General features: G+C 43.4%; 11 pseudogenes; all 11 read right to left on the reverse strand.

The window, feature by feature from the left end:
* Nucleotides 1-1,387: 1,387 nt before the first annotated feature.
* On the reverse strand, nt 1,388-1,651 carry LOC130287708 (U2 spliceosomal RNA; annotated as a pseudogene).
* A 1,499-nt stretch (nt 1,652-3,150) lies between these two features.
* Nucleotides 3,151-3,415, reverse strand: LOC130288105 (U2 spliceosomal RNA; annotated as a pseudogene).
* Nucleotides 3,416-4,903: 1,488 nt separating this feature from the next.
* Nucleotides 4,904-5,166, reverse strand: LOC130288875 (U2 spliceosomal RNA; annotated as a pseudogene).
* Nucleotides 5,167-6,646: 1,480 nt separating this feature from the next.
* Nucleotides 6,647-6,910, reverse strand: LOC130288622 (U2 spliceosomal RNA; annotated as a pseudogene).
* Nucleotides 6,911-8,401: 1,491 nt separating this feature from the next.
* LOC130287710 (U2 spliceosomal RNA) lies at nt 8,402-8,665 on the reverse strand (annotated as a pseudogene).
* A 1,492-nt stretch (nt 8,666-10,157) lies between these two features.
* LOC130287234 (U2 spliceosomal RNA) lies at nt 10,158-10,421 on the reverse strand (annotated as a pseudogene).
* A 1,479-nt stretch (nt 10,422-11,900) lies between these two features.
* Nucleotides 11,901-12,164, reverse strand: LOC130287235 (U2 spliceosomal RNA; annotated as a pseudogene).
* A 1,482-nt stretch (nt 12,165-13,646) lies between these two features.
* Nucleotides 13,647-13,910, reverse strand: LOC130287236 (U2 spliceosomal RNA; annotated as a pseudogene).
* Nucleotides 13,911-15,391: 1,481 nt separating this feature from the next.
* Nucleotides 15,392-15,655, reverse strand: LOC130287237 (U2 spliceosomal RNA; annotated as a pseudogene).
* A 1,476-nt stretch (nt 15,656-17,131) lies between these two features.
* On the reverse strand, nt 17,132-17,395 carry LOC130287238 (U2 spliceosomal RNA; annotated as a pseudogene).
* A 1,479-nt stretch (nt 17,396-18,874) lies between these two features.
* LOC130287239 (U2 spliceosomal RNA) lies at nt 18,875-19,138 on the reverse strand (annotated as a pseudogene).
* Nucleotides 19,139-20,043: the final 905 nt, after the last annotated feature.

The following is a 20,043-nucleotide window of genomic DNA, read 5'->3' on the forward strand; positions in this document are numbered from 1 at the left end:
CTCCCATACACTTTCTGGGTGGGTGGCAGTCAGCCACCCATACATACATACAGCACAGGCTAAACCCACATCATCACTTAAAAAAAGGACAGGCGACCATTGCACTCTGATGGAGCATTTAGCAATGCAATCCATAGCCTGGCTTTTGCCTGAACCCCCATCACTCCTCCTCTTGCATATAAGACAATATTTCAGATCTGCATATGAAAACAACACGCCTACCTTTGTTGCACATAGCTGCCTGCCTGTCTCTAGTTACCCCACTGGCTGTAGCTGCGTCCCTTCCGACATGGAATAACACCAACTGTAACGATAAACTGAAAATTAACAGTATAAACCTGCATCATTTTGGACTCTGGTATTTGCTGAATCCGGGTGACCTGACAATCGATGGTGGTGCCGCTGGTGATTCTGGCCTTCTTGGAATCTGTTGGGCCTATGTGTTAGCTCACACATCACTTGGGTATCCATGGTAACTACCACAACATGGTCATCTGCAGTTTACATCTAGCCCGTGGCATTGAATGGCATTTTAAAAGTGCTAAGGGTCCTGGTGCAATAATCCTCCCATGAGGATCAGCCTCAACGGCTTTGTAGATTGCACTCATGTCTGCAACTCCATATACATTTTTTTTTCTTCATGCTTCTTTCTTCATCCTTTTTTCTTTCTGTCATTCAGACTTTCATTCATTCGATCTCTCTCACTCACTTGCTTTAACTCATTTGTTCTCACTCACTCACTCACTCACTCAATCACTCACTCACTCATTCACTCTCACTCACTCTCACTCTCTCACTCACTCGCTCACTAAGTCAGTCTCTCTCTCTCTCTCTCTTTTTCTTTTTATATATATTTTTTTCCGTCTTCTTCTTCTTCTTCTTCTTCTTCTTCTTCAGACCCTGTCATAGCACTAATGCCTTTCCAATACCACCAGCAGATGGAGACACTCCATTGCAACATTGGTTGTGAGCAGCAGTTTCTAAAAACAAATGCCTCATGGCGGATTTCCCATCCATCAATGGATAGTAAATTTTGTTTTTATCATTCACTGACCACAGAAACCAATGCATGGTCAAGCAACAGCAATGACACACCCTTGTGTATAGGCATGAGACCCTCATGTCATTTAACAGGATTCAGCACCACCCACAAGACAGCTACCTGTCATGTCATGTCAAACCTGCACAGGTGTGCTAGATTATTATTATTTAGTTTTATTTTATTTTTTTACACCAATCAGTGTGCAAACATGGTCATTAAAATGCTAAATGAATAGACGTTCATAAACCAGTCAGTGCAACTCATCATTTTGGTCTCCAATTCTCAAACTCAAATTCTCACCCACGGAGGATTAAATGAGAATCTTTCTTGTTTAACACTGGAATGGGGTGGTGCACTGTTCACTACCCGAAGATACTGCCACATCGGGTCAATGCATAGGGCGACAGAAGCAAGCTTCCAAATCAGCTCCCTTTCTCAAAAATCCATTTAATTTATGGTCCCCAGATAGGGAACGTATGTATCAGTATGTGCTCACAAGTCACCCAAGTGCAAGTATTCACACAAAAAAAAACGTGCCTCAGCATGCGATCTGTCGCAAGATCCTTTCTTTTTTTACACTTGATCTAAGCCAAAAGGCCTAGAGGGGATAACCGGGAAAGGGGTGGACCCAACCATGTCCCCTTCATGAGCACTCACATTACTCATAGGAATGGAAGGAAGGCTGGCAGCCAACCAGCCTCCCATACACTTTCTGGGTGGGTGGCAGTCAGCCACCCATACATACATACAGCACAGGCTAAACCCACATCATCACTTAAAAAAAGGACAGGCGACCATTGCACTCTGATGGAGCATTTAGCAATGCAATCCATAGCCTGGCTTTTGCCTGAACCCCCATCACTCCTCCTCTTGCATATAAGACAATATTTCAGATCTGCATATGAAAACAACACGCCTACCTTTGTTGCACATAGCTGCCTGCCTGTCTCTAGTTACCCCACTGGCTGTAGCTGCGTCCCTTCCGACATGGAATAACACCAACTGTAACGATAAACTGAAAATTAACAGTATAAACCTGCATCATTTTGGACTCTGGTATTTGCTGAATCCGGGTGACCTGACAATCGATGGTGGTGCCGCTGGTGATTCTGGCCTTCTTGGAATCTGTTGGGCCTATGTGTTAGCTCACACATCACTTGGGTATCCATGGTAACTACCACAACATGGTCATCTGCAGTTTACATCTAGCCCGTGGCATTGAATGGCATTTTAAAAGTGCTAAGGGTCCTGGTGCAATAATCCTCCCATGAGGATCAGCCTCAACGGCTTTGTAGATTGCACTCATGTCAGCAACTCCATATACATTTTTTTTTCTTCATGCTTCTTTCTTCACCCTTTTTTCTTTCTGTCATTCAGACTTTCATTCATTCGATCTCTCTCACTCACTTGCTTTAACTCATTTGTTCTCACTCACTCACTCACTCACTCACTCACTCAATCACTCACTCACTCATTCACTCTCACTCACTCTCACTCTCTCACTCACTCGCTCACTAAGTCAGTCTCTCTCTCTCTCTCTCTTTTTCTTTTTATATATATTTTTTTCCGTCTTCTTCTTCTTCTTCTTCTTCTTCTTCTTCTTCTTCTTCTTCTTCAGACCCTGTCATAGCACTAATGCCTTTCCAATACCACCAGCAGATGGAGACACTCCATTGCAACATTGGTTGTGAGCAGCAGTTTCTAAAAACAAATGCCTCATGGCGGATTTCCCATCCATCAATGGATGGTAAATTTTGTTTTTATCATTCACTGACCACAGAAACCAATGCATGGTCAAGCAACAGCAATGACACACCCTTGTGTATAGGCATGAGACCCTCATGTCATTTAACAGGATTCAGCACCACCCACAAGACAGCTACCTGTCATGTCATGTCAAACCTGCACAGGTGTGCTAGATTATTATTATTTAGTTTTATTTTATTTTTTTACACCAATCAGTGTGCAAACATGGTCATTAAAACGCTAAATGAATAGACGTTCATAAACCAGTCAGTGCAACTCATCATTTTGGTCTCCAATTCTCAAACTCAAATTCTCACCCACGGAGGATTAAATGAGAATCTTTCTTGTTTAACACTGGAATGGGGTGGTGCACTGTTCACTACCCGAAGATACTGCCACATCGGGTCAATGCATAGGGCGACAGAAGCAAGCTTCCAAATCAGCTCCCTTTCTCAAAAATCCATTTAATTTATGGTCCCCAGATAGGGAACGTATGTATCAGTATGTGCTCACAAGTCACCCAAGTGCAAGTATTCACACAAAAAAAAAACGTGCCTCAGGATGCGATCTGTCGCAAGATCCTTTCTTTTTTTACACTTGATCTAAGCCAAAAGGCCTAGAGGGGATAACCGGGAAAGGGGTGGACCCAACCATGTCCCCTTCATGAGCACTCACATTACTCATAGGAATGGAAGGAAGGCTGGCAGCCAACCAGCCTCCCATACACTTTCTGGGTGGGTGGCAGTCAGCCACCCATACATACATACAGCACAGGCTAAACCCACATCATCACTTAAAAAAAGGACAGGCGACCATTGCACTCTGATGGAGCATTTAGCAATGCAATCCATAGCCTGGCTTTTGCCTGAACCCCCATCACTCCTCCTCTTGCATATAAGACAATATTTCAGATCTGCATATGAAAACAACACGCCTACCTTTGTTGCACATAGCTGCCTGCCTGTCTCTAGTTACCCCACTGTCTGTAGCTGCGTCCCTTCCGACATGGAATAACACCAACTGTAACGATAAACTGAAAATTAACAGTATAAACCTGCATCATTTTGGACTCTGGTATTTGCTGAATCCGGGTGACCTGACAATCGATGGTGGTGCCGCTGGTGATTCTGGCCTTCTTGGAATCTGTTGGGCCTATGTGTTAGCTCACACATCACTTGGGTATCCATGGTAACTACCACAACATGGTCATCTGCAGTTTACATCTAGCCCGTGGCATTGAATGGCATTTTAAAAGTGCTAAGGGTCCTGGTGCAATAATCCTCCCATGAGGATCAGCCTCAACGGCTTTGTAGATTGCACTCATGTCAGCAACTCCATATACATTTTTTTTTCTTCATGCTTCTTTCTTCATCCTTTTTTCTTTCTGTCATTCAGACTTTCATTCATTCGATCTCTCTCACTCACTTGCTTTAACTCATTTGTTCTCACTCACTCACTCACTCACTCAATCACTCACTCACTCATTCACTCTCACTCACTCTCACTCTCTCACTCACTCGCTCACTAAGTCAGTCTCTCTCTCTCTCTCTCTTTTTCTTTTTATATATATTTTTTTCCGTCTTCTTCTTCTTCTTCTTCTTCTTCTTCTTCTTCTTCTTCTTCAGACCCTGTCATAGCACTAATGCCTTTCCAATACCACCAGCAGATGGAGACACTCCATTGCAACATTGGTTGTGAGCAGCAGTTTCTAAAAACAAATGCCTCATGGCGGATTTCCCATCCATCAATGGATGGTAAATTTTGTTTTTATCATTCACTGACCACAGAAACCAATGCATGGTCAAGCAACAGCAATGACACACCCTTGTGTATAGGCATGAGACCCTCATGTCATTTAACAGGATTCAGCACCACCCACAAGACAGCTACCTGTCATGTCATGTCAAACCTGCACAGGTGTGCTAGATTATTATTATTTAGTTTTATTTTATTTTTTTACACCAATCAGTGTGCAAACATGGTCATTAAAACGCTAAATGAATAGACGTTCATAAACCAGTCAGTGCAACTCATCATTTTGGTCTCCAATTCTCAAACTCAAATTCTCACCCACGGAGGATTAAATGAGAATCTTTCTTGTTTAACACTGGAATGGGGTGGTGCACTGTTCACTACCCGAAGATACTGCCACATCGGGTCAATGCATAGGGCGACAGAAGCAAGCTTCCAAATCAGCTCCCTTTCTCAAAAATCCATTTAATTTATGGTCCCCAGATAGGGAACGTATGTATCAGTATGTGCTCACAAGTCACCCAAGTGCAAGTATTCACACAAAAAAAACGTGCCTCAGGATGCGATCTGTCGCAAGATCCTTTCTTTTTTTACACTTGATCTAAGCCAAAAGGCCTAGAGGGGATAACCGGGAAAGGGGTGGACCCAACCATGTCCCCTTCATGAGCACTCACATTACTCATAGGAATGGAAGGAAGGCTGGCAGCCAACCAGCCTCCCATACACTTTCTGGGTGGGTGGCAGTCAGCCACCCATACATACATACAGCACAGGCTAAACCCACATCATCACTTAAAAAAAGGACAGGCGACCATTGCACTCTGATGGAGCATTTAGCAATGCAATCCATAGCCTGGCTTTTGCCTGAACCCCCATCACTCCTCCTCTTGCATATAAGACAATATTTCAGATCTGCATATGAAAACAACACGCCTACCTTTGTTGCACATAGCTGCCTGCCTGTCTCTAGTTACCCCACTGGCTGTAGCTGCGTCCCTTCCGACATGGAATAACACCAACTGTAACGATAAACTGAAAATTAACAGTATAAACCTGCATCATTTTGGACTCTGGTATTTGCTGAATCCGGGTGACCTGACAATCGATGGTGGTGCCGCTGGTGATTCTGGCCTTCTTGGAATCTGTTGGGCCTATGTGTTAGCTCACACATCACTTGGGTATCCATGGTAACTACCACAACATGGTCATCTGCAGTTTACATCTAGCCCGTGGCATTGAATGGCATTTTAAAAGTGCTAAGGGTCCTGGTGCAATAATCCTCCCATGAGGATCAGCCTCAACGGCTTTGTAGATTGCACTCATGTCAGCAACTCCATATACATTTTTTTTTCTTCATGCTTCTTTCTTCATCCTTTTTTCTTTCCGTCATTCAGACTTTCATTCATTCGATCTCTCTCACTCACTTGCTTTAACTCATTTGTTCTCACTCACTCACTCACTCACTCAATCACTCACTCACTCATTCACTCTCACTCACTCTCACTCTCTCACTCACTCGCTCACTAAGTCAGTCTCTCTCTCTCTCTCTTTTTCTTTTTATATATATTTTTTTCCGTCTTCTTCTTCTTCTTCTTCTTCTTCTTCTTCTTCTTCAGACCCTGTCATAGCACTAATGCCTTTCCAATACCACCAGCAGATGGAGACACTCCATTGCAACATTGGTTGTGAGCAGCAGTTTCTAAAAACAAATGCCTCATGGCGGATTTCCCATCCATCAATGGATGGTAAATTTTGTTTTTATCATTCACTGACCACAGAAACCAATGCATGGTCAAGCAACAGCAATGACACACCCTTGTGTATAGGCATGAGACCCTCATGTCATTTAACAGGATTCAGCACCACCCACAAGACAGCTACCTGTCATGTCATGTCAAACCTGCACAGGTGTGCTAGATTATTATTATTTAGTTTTATTTTATTTTTTTACACCAATCAGTGTGCAAACATGGTCATTAAAACGCTAAATGAATAGACGTTCCTAAACCAGTCAGTGCAACTCATCATTTTGGTCTCCAATTCTCAAACTCAAATTCTCACCCACGGAGGATTAAATGAGAATCTTTCTTGTTTAACACTGGAATGGGGTGGTGCACTGTTCACTACCCGAAGATACTGCCACATCGGGTCAATGCATAGGGCGACAGAAGCAAGCTTCCAAATCAGCTCCGTTTCTCAAAAATCCATTTAATTTATGGTCCCCAGATAGGGAACGTATGTATCAGTATGTGCTCACAAGTCACCCAAGTGCAAGTATTCACACAAAAAAAAACGTGCCTCAGGATGTGATCTGTCGCAAGATCCTTTCTTTTTTTACACTTGATCTAAGCCAAAAGGCCTAGAGGGGATAACCGGGAAAGGGGTGGACCCAACCATGTCCCCTTCATGAGCACTCACATTACTCATAGGAATGGAAGGAAGGCTGGCAGCCAACCAGCCTCCCATACACTTTCTGGGTGGGTGGCAGTCAGCCACCCATACATACATACAGCACAGGCTAAACCCACATCATCACTTAAAAAAAGGACAGGCGACCATTGCACTCTGATGGAGCATTTAGCAATGCAATCCATAGCCTGGCTTTTGCCTGAACCCCCATCACTCCTCCTCTTGCATATAAGACAATATTTCAGATCTGCATATGAAAACAACACGCCTACCTTTGTTGCACATAGCTGCCTGCCTGTCTCTAGTTACCCCACTGGCTGTAGCTGCGTCCCTTCCGACATGGAATAACACCAACTGTAACGATAAACTGAAAATTAACAGTATAAACCTGCATCATTTTGGACTCTGGTATTTGCTGAATCCGGGTGACCTGACAATCGATGGTGGTGCCGCTGGTGATTCTGGCCTTCTTGGAATCTGTTGGGCCTATGTGTTAGCTCACACATCACTTGGGTATCCATGGTAACTACCACAACATGGTCATCTGCAGTTTACATCTAGCCCGTGGCATTGAATGGCATTTTAAAAGTGCTAAGGGTCCTGGTGCAATAATCCTCCCATGAGGATCAGCCTCAACGGCTTTGTAGATTGCACTCATGTCTGCAACTCCATATACATTTTTTTTTCTTCATGCTTCTTTCTTCATCCTTTTTTCTTTCTGTCATTCAGACTTTCATTCATTCGATCTCTCTCACTCACTTGCTTTAACTCATTTGTTCTCACTCACTCACTCACTCACTCAATCACTCACTCACTCATTCACTCTCACTCACTCTCACTCTCTCACTCACTCGCTCACTAAGTCAGTCTCTCTCTCTCTCTCTCTTTTTCTTTTTATATATATTTTTTTCCGTTTTCTTCTTCTTCTTCTTCTTCTTCTTCTTCTTCTTCTTCTTCTTCAGACCCTGTCATAGCACTAATGCCTTTCCAATACCACCAGCAGATGGAGACACTCCATTGCAACATTGGTTGTGAGCAGCAGTTTCTAAAAACAAATGCCTCATGGCGGATTTCCCATCCATCAATGGATGGTAAATTTTGTTTTTATCATTCACTGACCACAGAAACCAATGCATGGTCAAGCAACAGCAATGACACACCCTTGTGTATAGGCATGAGACCCTCATGTCATTTAACAGGATTCAGCACCACCCACAAGACAGCTACCTGTCATGTCATATCAAACCTGCACAGGTGTGCTAGATTATTATTATTTAGTTTTATTTTATTTTTTTACACCAATCAGTGTGCAAACATGGTCATTAAAATGCTAAATGAATAGACGTTCATAAACCAGTCAGTGCAACTCATCATTTTGGTCTCCAATTCTCAAACTCAAATTCTCACCCACGGAGGATTAAATGAGAATCTTTCTTGTTTAACACTGGAATGGGGTGGTGCACTGTTCACTACCCGAAGATACTGCCACATCGGGTCAATGCATAGGGCGACAGAAGCAAGCTTCCAAATCAGCTCCCTTTCTCAAAAATCCATTTAATTTATGGTCCCCAGATAGGGAACGTATGTATCAGTATGTGCTCACAAGTCACCCAAGTGCAAGTATTCACACAAAAAAAAACGTGCCTCAGCATGCGATCTGTCGCAAGATCCTTTCTTTTTTTACACTTGATCTAAGCCAAAAGGCCTAGAGGGGATAACCGGGAAAGGGGTGGACCCAACCATGTCCCCTTCATGAGCACTCACATTACTCATAGGAATGGAAGGAAGGCTGGCAGCCAACCAGCCTCCCATACACTTTCTGGGTGGGTGGCAGTCAGCCACCCATACATACATACAGCACAGGCTAAACCCACATCATCACTTAAAAAAAGGACAGGCGACCATTGCACTCTGATGGAGCATTTAGCAATGCAATCCATAGCCTGGCTTTTGCCTGAACCCCCATCACTCCTTCTCTTGCATATAAGACAATATTTCAGATCTGCATATGAAAACAACACGCCTACCTTTGTTGCACATAGCTGCCTGCCTGTCTCTAGTTACCCCACTGGCTGTAGCTGCGTCCCTTCCGACATGGAATAACACCAACTGTAACGATAAACTGAAAATTAACAGTATAAACCTGCATCATTTTGGACTCTGGTATTTGCTGAATCCGGGTGACCTGACAATCGATGGTGGTGCCGCTGGTGATTCTGGCCTTCTTGGAATCTGTTGGGCCTATGTGTTAGCTCACACATCACTTGGGTATCCATGGTAACTACCACAACATGGTCATATGCAGTTTACATCTAGCCCGTGGCATTGAATGGCATTTTAAAAGTGCTAAGGGTCCTGGTGCAATAATCCTCCCATGAGGATCAGCCTCAACGGCTTTGTAGATTGCACTCATGTCAGCAACTCCATATACATTTTTTTTTCTTCATGCTTCTTTCTTCATCCTTTTTTCTTTCTGTCATTCAGACTTTCATTCATTCGATCTCTCTCACTCACTTGCTTTAACTCATTTGTTCTCACTCACTCACTCACTCACTCACTCAATCACTCACTCACTCATTCACTCTCACTCACTCTCACTCTCTCACTCACTCGCTCACTAAGTCAGTCTCTCTCTCTCTCTCTCTTTTTCTTTTTATATATATTTTTTTCCGTCTTCTTCTTCTTCTTCTTCTTCTTCTTCTTCTTCTTCTTCTTCAGACCCTGTCATAGCACTAATGCCTTTCCAATACCACCAGCAGATGGAGACACTCCATTGCAACATTGGTTGTGAGCAGCAGTTTCTAAAAACAAATGCCTCATGGCGGATTTCCCATCAATCAATGGATGGTAAATTTTGTTTTTATCATTCACTGACCACAGAAACCAATGCATGGTCAAGCAACAGCAATGACACACCCTTGTGTATAGGCATGAGACCCTCATGTCATTTAACAGGATTCAGCACCACCCACAAGACAGCTACCTGTCATGTCATGTCAAACCTGCACAGGTGTGCTAGATTATTATTATTTAGTTTTATTTTATTTTTTTACACCAATCAGTGTGCAAACATGGTCATTAAAACGCTAAATGAATAGACGTTCATAAACCAGTCAGTGCAACTCATCATTTTGGTCTCCAATTCTCAAACTCAAATTCTCACCCACGGAGGATTAAATGAGAATCTTTCTTGTTTAACACTGGAATGGGGTGGTGCACTGTTCACTACCCGAAGATACTGCCACATCGGGTCAATGCATAGGGCGACAGAAGCAAGCTTCCAAATCAGCTCCCTTTCTCAAAAATCCATTTAATTTATGGTCCCCAGATAGGGAACGTATGTATCAGTATGTGCTCACAAGTCACCCAAGTGCAAGTATTCACACAAAAAAAAACGTGCCTCAGGATGCGATCTGTCGCAAGATCCTTTCTTTTTTTACACTTGATCTAAGCCAAAAGGCCTAGAGGGGATAACCGGGAAAGGGGTGGACCCAACCATGTCCCCTTCATGAGCACTCACATTACTCATAGGAATGGAAGGAAGGCTGGCAGCCAACCAGCCTCCCATACACTTTCTGGGTGGGTGGCAGTCAGCCACCCATACATACATACAGCACAGGCTAAACCCACATCATCACTTAAAAAAAGGACAGGCGACCATTGCACTCTGATGGAGCATTTAGCAATGCAATCCATAGCCTGGCTTTTGCCTGAACCCCCATCACTCCTCCTCTTGCATATAAGACAATATTTCAGATCTGCATATGAAAACAACACGCCTACCTTTGTTGCACATAGCTGCCTGCCTGTCTCTAGTTACCCCACTGGCTGTAGCTGCGTCCCTTCCGACATGGAATAACACCAACTGTAACGATAAACTGAAAATTAACAGTATAAACCTGCATCATTTTGGACTCTGGTATTTGCTGAATCCGGGTGACCTGACAATCGATGGTGGTGCCGCTGGTGATTCTGGCCTTCTTGGAATCTGTTGGGCCTATGTGTTAGCTCACACATCACTTGGGTATCCATGGTAACTACCACAACATGGTCATCTGCAGTTTACATCTAGCCCGTGGCATTGAATGGCATTTTAAAAGTGCTAAGGGTCCTGGTGCAATAATCCTCCCATGAGGATCAGCCTCAACGGCTTTGTAGATTGCACTCATGTCAGCAACTCCATATACATTTTTTTTTCTTCATGCTTCTTTCTTCATCCTTTTTTCTTTCTGTCATTCAGACTTTCATTCATTCGATCTCTCTCACTCACTTGCTTTAACTCATTTGTTCTCACTCACTCACTCACTCACTCAATCACTCACTCACTCATTCACTCTCACTCACTCTCACTCTCTCACTCACTCGCTCACTAAGTCAGTCTCTCTCTCTCTCTCTCTTTTTCTTTTTATATATATTTTTTTCCGTCTTCTTCTTCTTCTTCTTCTTCTTCTTCTTCTTCAGACCCTGTCATAGCACTAATGCCTTTCCAATACCACCAGCAGATGGAGACACTCCATTGCAACATTGGTTGTGAGCAGCAGTTTCTAAAAACAAATGCCTCATGGCGGATTTCCCATCCATCAATGGATGGTAAATTTTGTTTTTATCATTCACTGACCACAGAAACCAATGCATGGTCAAGCAACAGCAATGACACACCCTTGTGTATAGGCATGAGACCCTCATGTCATTTAACAGGATTCAGCACCACCCACAAGACAGCTACCTGTCATGTCATGTCAAACCTGCACAGGTGTGCTAGATTATTATTATTTAGTTTTATTTTATTTTTTTACACCAATCAGTGTGCAAACATGGTCATTAAAACGCTAAATGAATAGACGTTCATAAACCAGTCAGTGCAACTCATCATTTTGGTCTCCAATTCTCAAACTCAAATTCTCACCCACGGAGGATTAAATGAGAATCTTTCTTGTTTAACACTGGAATGGGGTGGTGCACTGTTCACTACCCGAAGATACTGCCACATCGGGTCAATGCATAGGGCGACAGAAGCAAGCTTCCAAATCAGCTCCCTTTCTCAAAAATCCATTTAATTTATGGTCCCCAGATAGGGAACGTATGTATCAGTATGTGCTCACAAGTCACCCAAGTGCAAGTATTCACACAAAAAAAAACGTGCCTCAGGATGCGATCTGTCGCAAGATCCTTTCTTTTTTTACACTTGATCTAAGCCAAAAGGCCTAGAGGGGATAACCGGGAAAGGGGTGGACCCAACCATGTCCCCTTCATGAGCACTCACATTACTCATAGGAATGGAAGGAAGGCTGGCAGCCAACCAGCCTCCCATACACTTTCTGGGTGGGTGGCAGTCAGCCACCCATACATACATACAGCACAGGCTAAACCCACATCATCACTTAAAAAAAGGACAGGCGACCATTGCACTCTGATGGAGCATTTAGCAATGCAATCCATAGCCTGGCTTTTGCCTGAACCCCCATCACTCCTCCTCTTGCATATAAGACAATATTTCAGATCTGCATATGAAAACAACACGCCTACCTTTGTTGCACATAGCTGCCTGCCTGTCTCTAGTTACCCCACTGGCTGTAGCTGCGTCCCTTCCGACATGGAATAACACCAACTGTAACGATAAACTGAAAATTAACAGTATAAACCTGCATCATTTTGGACTCTGGTATTTGCTGAATCCGGGTGACCTGACAATCGATGGTGGTGCCGCTGGTGATTCTGGCCTTCTTGGAATCTGTTGGGCCTATGTGTTAGCTCACACATCACTTGGGTATCCATGGTAACTACCACAACATGGTCATCTGCAGTTTACATCTAGCCCGTGGCATTGAATGGCATTTTAAAAGTGCTAAGGGTCCTGGTGCAATAATCCTCCCATGAGGATCAGCCTCAACGGCTTTGTAGATTGCACTCATGTCAGCAACTCCATATACATTTTTTTTTCTTCATGCTTCTTTCTTCATCCTTTTTTCTTTCTGTCATTCAGACTTTCATTCATTCGATCTCTCTCACTCACTTGCTTTAACTCATTTGTTCTCACTCACTCACTCACTCACTCAATCACTCACTCACTCATTCACTCTCACTCACTCTCACTCTCTCACTCACTCGCTCACTAAGTCAGTCTCTCTCTCTCTCTCTCTTTTTCTTTTTATATATATTTTTTTCCGTCTTCTTCTTCTTCTTCTTCTTATTCTTCTTCTTCTTCAGACCCTGTCATAGCACTAATGCCTTTCCAATACCACCAGCAGATGGAGACACTCCATTGCAACATTGGTTGTGAGCAGCAGTTTCTAAAAACAAATGCCTCATGGCGGATTTCCCATCCATCAATGGATGGTAAATTTTGTTTTTATCATTCACTGACCACAGAAACCAATGCATGGTCAAGCAACAGCAATGACACACCCTTGTGTATAGGCATGAGACCCTCATGTCATTTAACAGGATTCAGCACCACCCACAAGACAGCTACCTGTCATGTCATGTCAAACCTGCACAGGTGTGCTAGATTATTATTATTTAGTTTTATTTTATTTTTTTACACCAATCAGTGTGCAAACATGGTCATTAAAACGCTAAATGAATAGACGTTCATAAACCAGTCAGTGCAACTCATCATTTTGGTCTCCAATTCTCAAACTCAAATTCTCACCCACGGAGGATTAAATGAGAATCTTTCTTGTTTAACACTGGAATGGGGTGGTGCACTGTTCACTACCCGAAGATACTGCCACATCGGGTCAATGCATAGGGCGACAGAAGCAAGCTTCCAAATCAGCTCCCTTTCTCAAAAATCCATTTAATTTATGGTCCCCAGATAGGGAACGTATGTATCAGTATGTGCTCACAAGTCACCCAAGTGCAAGTATTCACACAAAAAAAAACGTGCCTCAGGATGCGATCTGTCGCAAGATCCTTTCTTTTTTTACACTTGATCTAAGCCAAAAGGCCTAGAGGGGATAACCGGGAAAGGGGTGGACCCAACCATGTCCCCTTCATGAGCACTCACATTACTCATAGGAATGGAAGGAAGGCTGGCAGCCAACCAGCCTCCCATACACTTTCTGGGTGGGTGGCAGTCAGCCACCCATACATACATACAGCACAGGCTAAACCCACATCATCACTTAAAAAAAAAAAGGACAGGCGACCATTGCACTCTGATGGAGCATTTAGCAATGCAATCCATAGCCTGGCTTTTGCCTGAACCCCCATCACTCCTCCTCTTGCATATAAGACAATATTTCAGATCTGCATATGAAAACAACACGCCTACCTTTGTTGCACATAGCTGCCTGCCTGTCTCTAGTTACCCCACTGGCTGTAGCTGCGTCCCTTCCGACATGGAATAACACCAACTGTAACGATAAACTGAAAATTAACAGTATAAACCTGCATCATTTTGGACTCTGGTATTTGCTGAATCCGGGTGACCTGACAATCGATGGTGGTGCCGCTGGTGATTCTGGCCTTCTTGGAATCTGTTGGGCCTATGTGTTAGCTCACACATCACTTGGGTATCCATGGTAACTACCACAACATGGTCATCTGCAGTTTACATCTAGCCCGTGGCATTGAATGGCATTTTAAAAGTGCTAAGGGTCCTGGTGCAATAATCCTCCCATGAGGATCAGCCTCAACGGCTTTGTAGATTGCACTCATGTCAGCAACTCCATATACATTTTTTTTTCTTCATGCTTCTTTCTTCATCCTTTTTTCTTTCTGTCATTCAGACTTTCATTCATTCGATCTCTCTCACTCACTTGCTTTAACTCATTTGTTCTCACTCACTCACTCACTCACTCAATCACTCACTCACTCATTCACTCTCACTCACTCTCACTCTCTCACTCACTCGCTCACTAAGTCAGTCTCTCTCTCTCTCTCTTTTTCTTTTTATATATATTTTTTTCCGTCTTCTTCTTCTTCTTCTTCTTCTTCTTCTTCTTCAGACCCTGTCATAGCACTAATGCCTTTCCAATACCACCAGCAGATGGAGACACTCCATTGCAACATTGGTTGTGAGCAGCAGTTTCTAAAAACAAATGCCTCATGGCGGATTTCCCATCCATCAATGGATGGTAAATTTTGTTTTTATCATTCACTGACCACAGAAACCAATGCATGGTCAAGCAACAGCAATGACACACCCTTGTGTATAGGCATGAGACCCTCATGTCATTTAACAGGATTCAGCACCACCCACAAGACAGCTACCTGTCATGTCATGTCAAACCTGCACAGGTGTGCTAGATTATTATTATTTAGTTTTATTTTATTTTTTTACACCAATCAGTGTGCAAACATGGTCATTAAAACGCTAAATGAATAGACGTTCATAAACCAGTCAGTGCAACTCATCATTTTGGTCTCCAATTCTCAAACTCAAATTCTCACCCACGGAGGATTAAATGAGAATCTTTCTTGTTTAACACTGGAATGGGGTGGTGCACTGTTCACTACCCGAAGATACTGCCACATCGGGTCAATGCATAGGGCGACAGAAGCAAGCTTCCAAATCAGCTCCCTTTCTCAAAAATCCATTTAATTTATGGTCCCCAGATAGGGAACGTATGTATCAGTATGTGCTCACAAGTCACCCAAGTGCAAGTATTCACACAAAAAAAAACGTGCCTCAGGATGCGATCTGTCGCAAGATCCTTTCTTTTTTTACACTTGATCTAAGCCAAAAGGCCTAGAGGGGATAACCGGGAAAGGGGTGGACCCAACCATGTCCCCTTCATGAGCACTCACATTACTCATAGGAATGGAAGGAAGGCTGGCAGCCAACCAGCCTCCCATACACTTTCTGGGTGGGTGGCAGTCAGCCACCCATACATACATACAGCACAGGCTAAACCCACATCATCACTTAAAAAAAGGACAGGCGACCATTGCACTCTGATGGAGCATTTAGCAATGCAATCCATAGCCTGGCTTTTGCCTGAACCCCCATCACTCCTCCTCTTGCATATAAGACAATATTTCAGATCTGCATATGAAAACAACACGCCTACCTTTGTTGCACATAGCTGCCTGCCTGTCTCTAGTTACCCCACTGGCTGTAGCTGCGTCCCTTCCGACATGGAATAACACCAACTGTAACGATAAACTGAAAATTAACAGTATAAACCTGCATCATTTTGGACTCTGGTATTTGCTGAATCCGGGTGACCTGACAATCGATGGTGGTGCCGCTGGTGATTCTGGCCTTCTTGGAATCTGTTGGGCCTATGTGTTAGCTCACACATCACTTGGGTATCCATGGTAACTACCACAACATGGTCATCTGCAGTTTACATCTAGCCCGTGGCATTGAATGGCATTTTAAAAGTGCTAAGGGTCCTGGTGCAATAATCCTCCCATGAGGATCAGCCTCAACGGCTTTGTAGATTGCACTCATGTCAGCAACTCCATATACATTTTTTTTTCTTCATGCTTCTTTCTTCATCCTTTTTTCTTTCTGTCATTCAGACTTTCATTCATTCGATCTCTCTCACTCACTTGCTTTAACTCATTTGTTCTCACTCACTCACTCACTCACTCAATCACTCACTCACTCATTCACTCTCACTCACTCTCACTCTCTCACTCACTCGCTCACTAAGTCAGTCTCTCTCTCTCTCTCTCTTTTTCTTTTTATATATATTTTTTTCCGTCTTCTTCTTCTTCTTCTTCTTCTTCTTCTTCAGACCCTGTCATAGCACTAATGCCTTTCCAATACCACCAGCAGATGGAGACACTCCATTGCAACATTGGTTGTGAGCAGCAGTTTCTAAAAACAAATGCCTCATGGCGGATTTCCCATCCATCAATGGATGGTAAATTTTGTTTTTATCATTCACTGACCACAGAAACCAATGCATGGTCAAGCAACAGCAATGACACACCCTTGTGTATAGGCATGAGACCCTCATGTCATTTAACAGGATTCAGCACCACCCACAAGACAGCTACCTGTCATGTCATGTCAAACCTGCACAGGTGTGCTAGATTATTATTATTTAGTTTTATTTTATTTTTTTACACCAATCAGTGTGCAAACATGGTCATTAAAACGCTAAATGAATAGACGTTCATAAACCAGTCAGTGCAACTCATCATTTTGGTCTCCAATTCTCAAACTCAAATTCTCACCCACGGAGGATTAAATGAGAATCTTTCTTGTTTAACACTGGAGTGGGGTGGTGCACTGTTCACTACCCGAAGATACTGCCACATCGGGTCAATGCATAGGGCGACAGAAGCAAGCTTCCAAATCAGCTCCCTTTCTCAAAAATCCATTTAATTTATGGTCCCCAGATAGGGAACGTATGTATCAGTATGTGCTCACAAGTCACCCAAGTGCAAGTATTCACACAAAAAAAAACGTGCCTCAGGATGCGATCTGTCGCAAGATCCTTTCTTTTTTTACACTTGATCTAAGCCAAAAGGCCTAGAGGGGATAACCGGGAAAGGGGTGGACCCAACCATGTCCCCTTCATGAGCACTCACATTACTCATAGGAATGGAAGGAAGGCTGGCAGCCAACCAGCCTCCCATACACTTTCTGGGTGGGTGGCAGTCAGCCACCCATACATACATACAGCACAGGCTAAACCCACATCATCACTTAAAAAAAGGACAGGCGACCATTGCACTCTGATGGAGCATTTAGCAATGCAATCCATAGCCTGGCTTTTGCCTGAACCCCCATCACTCCTCCTCTTGCATATAAGACAATATTTCAGATCTGCATATGAAAACAACACGCCTACCTTTGTTGCACATAGCTGCCTGCCTGTCTCTAGTTACCCCACTGGCTGTAGCTGCGTCCCTTCCGACATGGAATAACACCAACTGTAACGATAAACTGAAAATTAACAGTATAAACCTGCATCATTTTGGACTCTGGTATTTGCTGAATCCGGGTGACCTGACAATCGATGGTGGTGCCGCTGGTGATTCTGGCCTTCTTGGAATCTGTTGGGCCTATGTGTTAGCTCACACATCACTTGGGTATCCATGGTAACTACCACAACATGGTCATCTGCAGTTTACATCTAGCCCGTGGCATTGAATGGCATTTTAAAAGTGCTAAGGGTCCTGGTGCAATAATCCTCCCATGAGGATCAGCCTCAACGGCTTTGTAGATTGCACTCATGTCAGCAACTCCATATACATTTTTTTTTCTTCATGCTTCTTTCTTCATCCTTTTTTCTTTCTGTCATTCAGACTTTCATTCATTCGATCTCTCTCACTCACTTGCTTTAACTCATTTGTTCTCACTCACTCACTCACTCACTCAATCACTCACTCACTCATTCACTCTCACTCACTCTCACTCTCTCACTCACTCGCTCACTAAGTCAGTCTCTCTCTCTCTCTCTCTTTTTCTTTTTATATATATTTTTTTCCGTCTTCTTCTTCTTCTTCTTCTTCTTCTTCTTCTTCAGACCCTGTCATAGCACTAATGCCTTTCCAATACCACCAGCAGATGGAGACACTCCATTGCAACATTGGTTGTGAGCAGCAGTTTCTAAAAACAAATGCCTCATGGCGGATTTCCCATCCATCAATGGATGGTAAATTTTGTTTTTATCATTCACTGACCACAGAAACCAATGCATGGTCAAGCAACAGCAATGACACACCCTTGTGTATAGGCATGAGACCCTCATGTCATTTAACAGGATTCAGCACCACCCACAAGACAGCTACCTGTCATGTCATGTCAAACCTGCACAGGTGTGCTAGATTATTATTATTTAGTTTTATTTTATTTTTTTACACCAATCAGTGTGCAAACATGGTCATTAAAACGCTAAATGAATAGACGTTCATAAACCAGTCAGTGCAACTCATCATTTTGGTCTCCAATTCTCAAACTCAAATTCTCACCCACGGAGGATTAAATGAGAATCTTTCTTGTTTAACACTGGAATGGGGTGGTGCACTGTTCACTACCCGAAGATACTGCCACATCGGGTCAATGCATAGGGCGACAGAAGCAAGCTTCCAAATCAGCTCCCTTTCTCAAAAATCCATTTAATTTATGGTCCCCAGATAGGGAACGTATGTATCAGTATGTGCTCACAAGTCACCCAAGTGCAAGTATTCACACAAAAAAAAACGTGCCTCAGGATGCGATCTGTCGCAAGATCCTTTCTTTTTTTACACTTGATCTAAGCCAAAAGGCCTAGAGGGGATAACCGGGAAAGGGGTGGACCCAACCATGTCCCCTTCATGAGCACTCACATTACTCATAGGAATGGAAGGAAGGCTGGCAGCCAACCAGCCTCCCATACACTTTCTGGGTGGGTGGCAGTCAGCCACCCATACATACATACAGCACAGGCTAAACCCACATCATCACTTAAAAAAAAAAAGGACAGGCGACCATTGCACTCTGATGGAGCATTTAGCAATGCAATCCATAGCCTGGCTTTTGCCTGAACCCCCATCACTCCTCCTCTTGCATATAAGACAATATTTCAGATCTGCATATGAAAACAACACGCCTACCTTTGTTGCACATAGCTGCCTGCCTGTCTCTAGTTACCCCACTGGCTGTAGCTGCGTCCCTTCCGACATGGAATAACACCAACTGTAACGATAAACTGAAAATTAACAGTATAAACCTGCATCATTTTGGACTCTGGTATTTGCTGAATCCGGGTGACCTGACAATCGATGGTGGTGCCGCTGGTGATTCTGGCCTTCTTGGAATCTGTTGGGCCTATGTGTTAGCTCACACATCACTTGGGTATCCATGGTAACTACCACAACATGGTCATCTGCAGTTTACATCTAGCCCGTGGCATTGAATGGCATTTTAAAAGTGCTAAGGGTCCTGGTGCAATAATCCTCCCATGAGGATCAGCCTCAACGGCTTTGTAGATTGCACTCATGTCAGCAACTCCATATACATTTTTTTTTCTTCATGCTTCTTTCTTCATCCTTTTTTCTTTCTGTCATTCAGACTTTCATTCATTCGATCTCTCTCACTCACTTGCTTTAACTCATTTGTTCTCACTCACTCACTCACTCAATCACTCACTCACTCATTCACTCTCACTCACTCTCACTCTCTCACTCACTCGCTCACTAAGTCA

This window comes from Hyla sarda, chromosome 8 (assembly GCF_029499605.1).
Source record: "Hyla sarda isolate aHylSar1 chromosome 8, aHylSar1.hap1, whole genome shotgun sequence".
In the NCBI taxonomy this organism is placed as follows: Eukaryota; Metazoa; Chordata; class Amphibia; order Anura; family Hylidae; genus Hyla; species Hyla sarda.